This window comes from Oratosquilla oratoria, chromosome 12 (genome assembly GCF_046742065.1).
Source record: "Oratosquilla oratoria isolate Oo_2021 chromosome 12, ASM4674206v1, whole genome shotgun sequence".
Taxonomy (NCBI): domain Eukaryota; kingdom Metazoa; phylum Arthropoda; class Malacostraca; order Stomatopoda; family Squillidae; genus Oratosquilla; species Oratosquilla oratoria.
The window spans coordinates 52,736,247-52,745,640 of NC_134788.1; positions in this window are offsets into that span (position 1 = coordinate 52,736,247).

The following is a 9,394-nucleotide window of genomic DNA, read 5'->3' on the forward strand; positions in this document are numbered from 1 at the left end:
AAATATCATTTTTAAGGGAAAGTGTCATGCCTTGGTATGAGTATGATTAAATGCATGTCTGCCATTGTCATGACCTTGCATTAGTATTGCAAAAATTGTAAAAAAAAAATGATGTGTGTAACTATGTATCTTATGTTAAACTTTATGATGACTTTTATTTGCATTGTATTAAGAAATTAAAAACGTTTTTGAATTATATTGCATTAGTTGTATTACAATAATATTAAGAATCATGTGATGCTATATAGATTGTGTGGAGGTGTGAAAGGGGAGGGAGGAGATATACATATGGGAAGTACATTCCTGACATCTGAGCCATTTTTGTAAGGACTACCTGGTGCTCTGCATAAATGAATAGTATTGACATCATCAGTGAAGGTTATATAAGGAGATGAAAACAGACAAGAACATATCTGGAAGAACAATGAGCAGAGGGAGTAAAGCTACAGGAAAATATAAAAATTGGTTCAATTTCCAAAAAGATTCTGATGGGAGTGTAGAGTGTATGGATTTTTTTGGAAGTTGCAGAACTGGAAGTTTTACTCAAATGAAGAAGTGAAAAAAGCAAAGGAGCTGGAAGTGCAAATTTGGCAAAAAAATAAATAAATAAAAAAAAAAACTGTTTATGAGGAGGTGGAGGACAGAAGACGGATTTATATCCGTGTGGTGGGTTATCATAGAAAAGGTGAAAGATGGAAGCCCTATAATCAAGGAACGTCTTGTAGCAAGGGGTTTTGAAGAGGACGCATCCAGCTTTAGGAAGGACTCCCCAGCTTGTTCTAAAGAATCTTACAATTGGCTCTGGCAATGGCTTCTGCGTTTGGTTGAGTGTCGCAGCCTGGATGTGAAGTCAGCTTACCTTTAGGACAACTACATAGAGCAAGAGGTTTACTTGCAACCCCAGAATATTATTGTGGTCAGCTTTGGAGGCTGAAAAAGACTGTGTACAGTCAATGTGATGCAGGGAGAGTGTGGTACTTGTGTGTCAAGTCAGCTACTGTCTCTCAGCTGTGTCCACTTGAACTATCCTTGTTTCCTTAGTATTTTGGTGATGAATTTCATGGTACCATATGTGTATATGTGGATGATTTTCTCTGGATGGGCACTGGGGTGTTCCAGAAGAATGTTATTGATGTTCTGTATTGGGAGCACAGCATCATCTACCTTCAAATACATAGGTTTGGAAGTGGACATTACTGCTGAAGGTATAACAGTTGGCCAGTATAGTAATGCCAGTCTGCTCACACCACTGAGTTTGAGATGTCACAGGTCAGCAGCTAAGTCCAGTGAGCAGTCAGACAATGAGAAGAAGGAATTCTGTGCTTTAATTGGTCAACTGAGCTGGATAACTACACAAACGAGACCAGATATTGCCTTTGATGTGTGTGAACTGAGTGGTCATTCTATAAATGTCACAGTGGCCGATGCTGTGAAACTCAATAAGATTATCAACCGAGTTATGGGTGACCATTTTTGTTTGCTGTTAAAACTGTCAGTTGTGGAGGACTGTATGATTGGGTGCTTCTCAGATGCTCCTTTTGGGAACCTATCTGATGGTGGTTCCCAGGGAGGATTTGTGATTTTTCTCAAGGATGAGGAAGGAAGAAGATACCTGATTTATTGGCAGTAGAGGAAATTGTGCCAAGTGGTGAAATCCACATTGTCTGCTGAGACCTTGGCTCTTGTTGAGTGCGCTGAGACAGTTTCCTATCTTGGATGGATTACCAGGAACATTGTCAGAGATTAACTCTTTTTCTAGGGTTGGAACCTTGGAGCAACTTGCCGACTGCCCTACTAGGAGGGGGGGTTTCAGCACAACATTTGCTATCAGCTCTCTCAGGTCAATAGGATTCCTTGGCTTACAATTACTGTAAGTAGCTAAGAAGACGCTCATTCATGAAGTGAAAAAGATTTATTCCATGTCAATAAATTGGTCTTCAGTTTTGTCTTCAGTTAAAAAAAAAAAAAAAAAGAGAGAGGGAGAGAAAAAAGATTGAGCATTGTTGGAATGCTCATTTGTTGTCATTTGTGTGGTTCAGTGAATGGACACCAGGTGTCAGTATTGTTGAGCTATGTGGAGTGCTGGGTCCACAATGTAAAGTAAGAATTGACTAGAGAAAGGACTGGATTGGACCTAACAAATATATTTATGTAAACTTCTACCGAGATACTTTTATTTTGAGAAGGGAATGCACCATGTGTTACTTGACAAAATCATCAGAGGCCATAAAAAACAGCTGCTATCTAAACCAGAGATATTAGGTCAGGATCTGAATAAAGTGCATACACTGCTGATAATGCAGGTGTAAAATATATGAAATACAATAATGTTATCAAAAAGTAAAAATGGCTTAAGAACCTTACTGCTGCAAACTTCCTGGCTCATATTTTGCATAATGCAACAATATTTTTTACAGTTAAATTGTAAGTTGATGCTGAAAATATTGTGTTCAAAGTGTACGGTCATTTCATCAGCTCAACTAAAAGAAGAGCACAGTTAAAGGAATTCAGTGCATTTGTAGAGGTTTATAGTTGCACTCTGTTGTGACTAGATGGTTTTCTTTTTTACCAGCTATTGACAGAATACTTAAGTGCTGGGAAGCCCTAAAAGTTATTTCCAGAGCTTAGGTGAAGAGGAGTGCCCCAATGTACTATGGAAGTGGTTTGCAGATGGAAGAAATGCCTACAAAAGTGTCAGATATCCTTCTTTAGTCACACTTTTAAATTTACTCTGAAACTCTTCAGGTGCATTCTTTTTAGTTTTTACAGTACATCTTTGGTGGCACATTGCTTAAATAATGTAGTGTAGGTAAACAGGTACATAAAAGTATTTTTGACTGTCACTCAACAAACAAGGAAGGGATTTTGGGTTGCCGTGTTGGGAAATAGTGCTATGAGAAGAAGCCAAGTGACACACATACCACCACACTACATCAGAGCTCACCACCACCACTGTACTGTATTTCATTGTGTGCTGTACTTAACTGTAGTTATCCATCACTTAACACTAAACGAACCATTCTAAAGTTATATTAACATTGTACTTGACACTAAACACTTAAACCTACATAAATGTACACTGTGTACTTTCGTAACTTATCGTCGTCGTCAAAGGTGGCGAAATCTTGTTTTTGTGTCTGGTGTAACTTGTAGTGACTATGAGTAAGATGTAATGGGTAGGCTCATTAAGGATTTTGAAGCAACTGACACATCGTCGGAAGTCTCTCCTTTTTTTTTTTTCTTTTTTTTTATGGATTTTCGTGGCCCGTTGCTGTTTCATTAGTTTTGATGCCATCATAACAAGAAAATTACACAATGCAACCAGCTGTGAAGCGCACACACCCCTGTAAACTGCCGTTGTCATCTGGACTAACCTGAGTCATACATTCGCTACTGAAACGGTAGACGTGGGTGGTAAAGTACTTCATCGCATCGTCGAACAGACGCTGTGACCTCATTATTTTAGTCGCTCTCACCAGCATGTCCAAAGCAAATCGAAGCAGCGCCGTGTAAAAGACACTAGATATATAGAATCCAAAAAATCATAAAGTATGAAAATATTAGATAAGAAATATAAAACTTAGAATAAAAATAGGATTTTTTTTTCTTAGAAAACCTACATACCCGAAACACTGTATTTGCTATCATCAACTCTCTTTCTAGACACATTTCCACCAACTCTCCACTACGATTCTTTCCTGGAACTCCACATTTCCCAACCACTCCATCAATTGGACCATTTCCTACCCTAGCATTAAGGTCTCCCAGTACTATTACATTGACATTTCTCCCTAAATCCTCTATGCACTCATTTAAATCTATCCAAAAGGCCTCCCTTTCTTCTACACTCTTCTCACTGCCAGGCCCATATGCACTTACAAAGACCCACATCTCCTTTCCCAGTTTCACCTTCATACACATTATCCTTGAGGAAACCTCCTTCCACTCCACTACACGTTTACCTATCTCTTCACTTACTAGAATAGCCACCCCTTCCCTCCCTCGCCCTCTCTTCACTCCTGATAACCTCCCACTTACACTCCCAAACTTACACTCACCCTTCCCTTTCAACTTAGTTTCACTCAAAGCCAACACATCCATCTTTCTTCTCACAAATTTACTACCTATCTCTTCCCTTTTACTCTCATCTGTACCACATCCACGCACATTAAAAGACCCAAACCTTAGGGTGCTGGTCGGAAAACGCCCAGACCCTCTGATGCCTTTACTTTTTCGTTTAGGAATGTCCCCTTGTGGGGCTACAAGGAGAAGGATGCCTAGTCCCACTCCCCGTCCCTTCTCGCCTCTTACGATCCAAGTGGAAATACTTGGTGGCAGTATTCTTTTCCCCCACCACAGGGAATTCCCCTACAGCAGAAAATTAATACTCAGAGAAATGGTACAGGACAGCAGCAAGGGGTTGGGGGACAGCATAACGGAGAGACAGTCGCAGTATAAAAGTGTCATCATTTTTCTATGAAGAGTTTTCCTCTATCATAGACAAAATGATGTGTGACACTGGTCCGTAGGGGCGCCCCATATAGACCCAAAAGTATCAACTGCATGCTACTTTGCCACAATAACAAGCAGCCAATACCCCAGAACGGGGGTGGAAAGAAAGTTGGGAGATAGGGTTGATGAAAGAGTATTAGGATGGTTTGGACACATGGAAAGAATGAGTGAAGAAAGACTAGTAAAAGAGGTATGGAAGGCAGATGTGGAGGGAGTGAACATGAGGGGACGTCCTAGGATGAGGTGGACGGATGGGGTGAAAGGGGCTTTGGGGAAGAGGGGAATGTCTGTTAAGGAAGGACGGGAGAGGACAGAAGACGGGGGAATGGAGAATGGTTGTTTATGGATGATGTGATGCATGAGGTGGAATGGGCGGGGGGATGAGGTAGTATGTGTGAGCAAAATTTGACGCACCCAAAGGGATTTCTCCCCGTCTCCTTTTATGCATGGAGGGACGGAGAGAGGGGGGGGGGGGTTTGCCGATTTAATGAAGCGGCCTTGCTGTGGATGTGCTGTGTCTTGCGACACTGCTTCTGACCCAGGGCAGTGGACAAGGTGCAGGGATGACCCGTCATCCAGGAGGTGCTAAGAAAAGAGGGAGGGTGGAGGGGTGTGGAGTGTATTCAGGGATGGAATGGGTGGGAATGATTTTATGCCTTTTCCTTTTTGGCTACCTCCCTTGTAAGGTGGGAAAAGCCTTGGTATATGTATGTACATATCCGCCCTGATGTACTTGTAAGGTACTTGGATTTATTGTCGACGATCCCATTCCTTCGGGTGCTTCTGGGTCGGTCCTTGCAAGGTAAAACGAATACTATAAGGTACGTTGAGCACCCCCCCTCCGCGTACCTCCACCATGACGTCATAGGAAATCCAGAGGGGGAGAGTGAGAGGTGAAAGAAAATGTAAACTTTAAAGAAAACCATCTGTATGTATGGTAGACTTTAAAATTACACTATGATGTTCACATAATACTGAAATTACTCCGTATCACTTTCTTATCCTCAAGTTATCAGTATCTGAGATATGACCGCCAGAAAAGTTAAAAAAATGTTTTCCATGCTTTTACATTAGGTGGATTATATTGATATGACGAGTTATTACATGGGATGACATGTCAAGCGTGGATTTTATATGTAGACCTTTATCTCCACCAAGCTCAGTTATGTTTTAACCGGATTCTTTAGTCTGTTTATTTGCAATTGAATGAAAAATTCAGGAAATGTTGCTAATAAATAGTTACTTTAAAAATGACGGCTGCAGACATATCCAGATGACCGAGTATTGCGTGTGCCACATAATGCAATCCATTTCTTTCTAAGTTCTTTATCTTTGGGTAGTGAAAAGAAATGTATATTTTTATCACCTTTCAGTCTAACGGCATTGCACTTCTGCACTCTACAAACTGTTGGCATTTTTATGTCATTTGTCTGTCTTAGCTACCCCTTTAATCAGAAGATGGAACTTCGCTCCACACACTGGTGTGTGACTGTGTGAGTGACTGACAGCTCTCGACCCGCGGAACCCTGGTCTCGATATTTCCGTTGACGTCATCATCTACCTGCGCAGTGGAGAGGTTTTCTGGCTCTCCCCCCCCCCCCCCCGCCAACGTACCTTATAGTATTCGTTTTACCTTGGGTCCTTACACCTCGGAACACTCGAAGCAGCAGCACGGTCCCTTCCGTTCTAGTTTCCCTCCCTTCATAACTTCTAATACTAGCCCCTTACCACCGTTCGGGGTGAGTCTCTCTCGCGTTCGCATTCGCACCTCCACACACATGCGGTCCTTCCTTGGTACTGACTGTGGTGGGCAGCTACCGGTGAAGTTACGGGTTTTATCGGTAACAACCTTGACGGTAGCTTACCGGCAAAAATTCTGCTATCGTTAAGGCTCCGTTAACCGATAACTCGATAAGCTATACCATGACACTCAGAGAGCGGTAAGCACGTCTCGACTTGGTGGTACTGAGTGACGGTACTGACGGGCCCGCTGTCCCGCTAATTTTACCGGTTCAACTTTTACCATTAAGCAAGTATGTACCGCTAAGGTCTCGGTAATTTTTTACCATTAAAACCGTTTTTTTTAGGCACTTTTGTTAATTTCTCAATAGAATTAATGTTATATCTGTGATCAGCATACGAAATTATATAAATTGTGAAAGTTTCATAAAAAATTCCGCGTGTCGCCAAACGAAAACCCATATATGCATGTGTGTGTGTGTATATATATATATACATATATATGTATATATATATATATATTTATGCTTAAGTGATGAAAATGCCAATATGCTTCTGTTTCTAAATAAGAATATGAACTAATTTGTATGAAAAGATAATTGAGGAAATAAATAAAAAACATGCTGACAATGAAATCTAATATATCCTTGAGTATTCACCTTGGTCTTTGGATCATGTGCTGGGCTAATTTGTATGAAATAAGTATTAAAACAAGGGAGCATTAAAAACAGTTTTTAGGAAAACATTTATTACAAATTAGTCAGGTTGTTAATTTTTAAGAAAACATTGATTACAAATTAGCCAAAGCTCATTATATGTGTGTGTGTATTAACAAAACTCTCACTCCCACATGCACCCTCCAAACATGAACCCATGCATGCAGACAGACGCGGACGAAAGTTTATACACCACTTCCACCCTCAGACACCTTCCATTCACTCACTCGTGCGGTAGATTGCATACTATAGTAGCACCAATTAAAGTATGACTTTTTTCTTTTACAATGACATAACAATAAAAATAATATGCAAGATAGAACCAGAGATATAGCTTATTAAAGGACAAAAACATCGATTTTTCGAACGACTCGAACTTGGGACGTCACTACTATCTCACGAGTCTTACCGGTACACTGCCGGTAATTTCGGTAACGGTATTGTTATTCACCGGTAATTCCGGTATTGAAATTAGCGGTATTTGCCCAGCACTACTGTCGACCCACGCCGATGCGCGGGCACTCCCCCCTCTGGGGGTACCAACGCTTGCGCCCTCTGATCCCCCCTACCCCCGCCCGCGATTTTTTTTTTTTTCCCACGAGACTTGCGGACCTCAATATTAACTCAATTGTATACAGCCAATCAGAGCGCACCTGACTCTCAGACGTCTGCCAGAGGTGCAATGTTGTCATAATACCCGCATTATAAAAAATAAAGTCACTGCTCTCTATCGCCGTTCTCTTTCACCCGTGAATTTCTATAACCATAGAAAATATGATTAAGCCAGTTTAGAGAGTATGGGGGTCACGCAGGCACGACTACAACAAATATAATCAAGAAGCCTAATATATATCGGCATCCTCGCGTACCCACTTGCAATCCTCATGACGCCTACGTTCGTTCGGGACTTTTCGTACTTTGGCTGCTCGTGCCAAACGTATTTCTACCACACACATAGAAATGTATAAATAGCGTGATATATCGTGAGACTTGCACAAGGCATCCAGTGTCTGTAGAGGCCCAAGCCATTGGGGGGAGGGGGGTACAAGGAATCTGGTGTCTGCAGAGTCCCAAGCTATGGGGGGGGGGGAGGCTCCAATTGTCTGCAGAGGCCCAAGCTATTATGGGGGGGGGGGGCTCCAAGGCAACCAGTTTTTGCAGAGGCTCAAGCTATGGGGAGGGGGGTTCAAGGCATCCAGTGTCTGAAGAGGCCCAAGTTATTGGGGGGGGGGGGTTACAAGGCATCCAGCGTCTGCAGAGAGGCCCAAGGCATTGGGGGTACAAGGCATCCAGTGTCTGCAGAGGTCAACCTATTTGGGGGAGGGATCCTTCTCAGCTAATTTTGACCAAACTTGTTTTGATTTTGAACAAACTTGTTTCAAAGACAGCAATACACAGTCAACCTCACCCAAGTCAAACCTGCATAAGATGAATTTCATCCAAGTTGAAGGAAATTCAGGCAGGTTTCATACTTTTTCTGTTGACATGGTTGAATTATCATGTTTCTGTTGAATTATCAAGTTGAAGAAAATTTTCTGGTCCCAACAGATTTGACTTAGGCGAGGTTGACCGTGTATACATGGCAGCAGTCAGCCATAGCCAGAATATTGATTCTGAGTGTCATCCATGCAATCAAGCGTTGGCTCCAATTAATATCCAATTGCATCTATTGATGAAATAATCAATCCAACAATCTATTTCAACCACAAAAACAAATTGCATTTTTATTCCTTTTTGGCTACCTCCCTTGTAAGAGGGAAAAAGCCTTGGTATATGCATTTTCATTCAGATTATACAAAGATAGAAATGATACTTACAAATATATACATGTTCTTGGATAATCATACTGTACAAATACTACTATCACCCCTCTACATGAAACAGGAAGGACAGTGTGTCTCAGGTCTTTGTACAGTAAATTACATGTTTTCTCTTCAATTATCATACAGTATTGATATACATTTATGAAACAGGAATCAGTTGCAGTGTGTCTCAGGACACCATACAGTAAATTACATGTACTGTTCTCTCTTGAATGATTACACAGTATTGATATATAGCAGTCAATGTCTCATAACTCTTGAATGATCATACAGTATTTTGTACAGATGTTCGACAATCCAGCACTACCTGATTTACAAAGGATTACAAAGGCGGAGCATGCCGACAGGAGACCTTTTGGTCCATATCTAGGTCGGATGCAAAAAAAATCATAATAATAAAATAATAATAATAAAAAACTATAATAATGTATGCAACAAACAAACTACATGAATAAATGTATAGGTATAGTTGAATAACAAACAAACAGGTAAACAGTAAATAATAATAAATTGACACATAACTAATAATAAATGAAAATCAAACGACAAATGATAACAAAGCAAAAACAAATAATATAAAATGAATTATAATCATTACAGCAT